The following is a 1,102-nucleotide window of genomic DNA, read 5'->3' as shown; positions in this document are numbered from 1 at the left end:
ATATTGAAGTTTCATACATAAAATTAGTCAACCTTCGGTTGAGGTTAGGCCACTTTGGTACCTATATTAAAAACAAACTAACTGGGAAACCTATAAAGATTTTACCAATTAAATAAACCTCAACCAACTGGATTCGTACACACACCATGACACTAGAGTTTAGGACCACAACATAGGTCCAGAAGTAGCTTGCCTTTACCCCTACCGTCTGCTGACCATCGCCTTCCTGTTCCATTGTTTCAGTGGCCACTTTCACCTGAGCTATTAAATCTCACACTCGTGCTCGGGAATTGCATCTTGTGCAGTGATAACGCCTGGACTGGACTCCAAGCAGCTTTCGGGTATGGTTGAACTCTTTTCTTTCTCTTCTTTACAGTATTTTTGTCTGTAGTAATACCTCCTCACCTGACGAAGAGGATAGATTCAAACTCGAAAGGTTATGAGGGTTTATATATAAAACACTGATAGTATGACTCAGCAGTGGTTAATGGTTAGTATGTTAATATATCATAACTGAGAGCGTTGCCGACTTTTCCCACAGTCTTATTGTAAGGAACACTAAAATGCTAATAATCTTTACGGTTCCAAGCCTTTATTTTTCGAAATTTCATTATATATTAAGGCAAACCACGTAGAGCACAATTAGAACCTAAATAAAACATCAAAAACACAAATTAAAATGTTTATTTCTAAAGTCAAAATATTTAGATCTTGAAATTTAATACAAATTACTACTTGTTATTAGAAGTATAAATTCCATTACCAAATGTGCGATTAGCTTAAAAATGTCCTAATAGCAGAACATTTTTATTTTAAGAAAATTTAACATTAATGTCATACCTACCCACGACCTATACTAGAGGTCACATAGACTCGTCCAATGCTGTTATAGACCATTTGGATACGACTACAAGTAGAAAAATGAAAGTATGTATATTATCAGAATAACTGCTATTGTTCTATGTAAAATAATGTTTTTCAACCTTTATAGATGCAGATTGCTTCTTTTTGAAACATCTGTAAAGAACACCATTTTTATAATACTTTGTAAAAAGAATGTGAGAAAAATATTTTGTCTATGGAGGATATAAAAGTATACGTA

Source organism: Homalodisca vitripennis, chromosome 1, assembly GCF_021130785.1.
Source record: "Homalodisca vitripennis isolate AUS2020 chromosome 1, UT_GWSS_2.1, whole genome shotgun sequence".
Taxonomy (NCBI): domain Eukaryota; kingdom Metazoa; phylum Arthropoda; class Insecta; order Hemiptera; family Cicadellidae; genus Homalodisca; species Homalodisca vitripennis.
The sequence above is the reverse complement of the archived record's forward strand: the minus strand, read 5'-3'. Positions refer to the sequence as shown.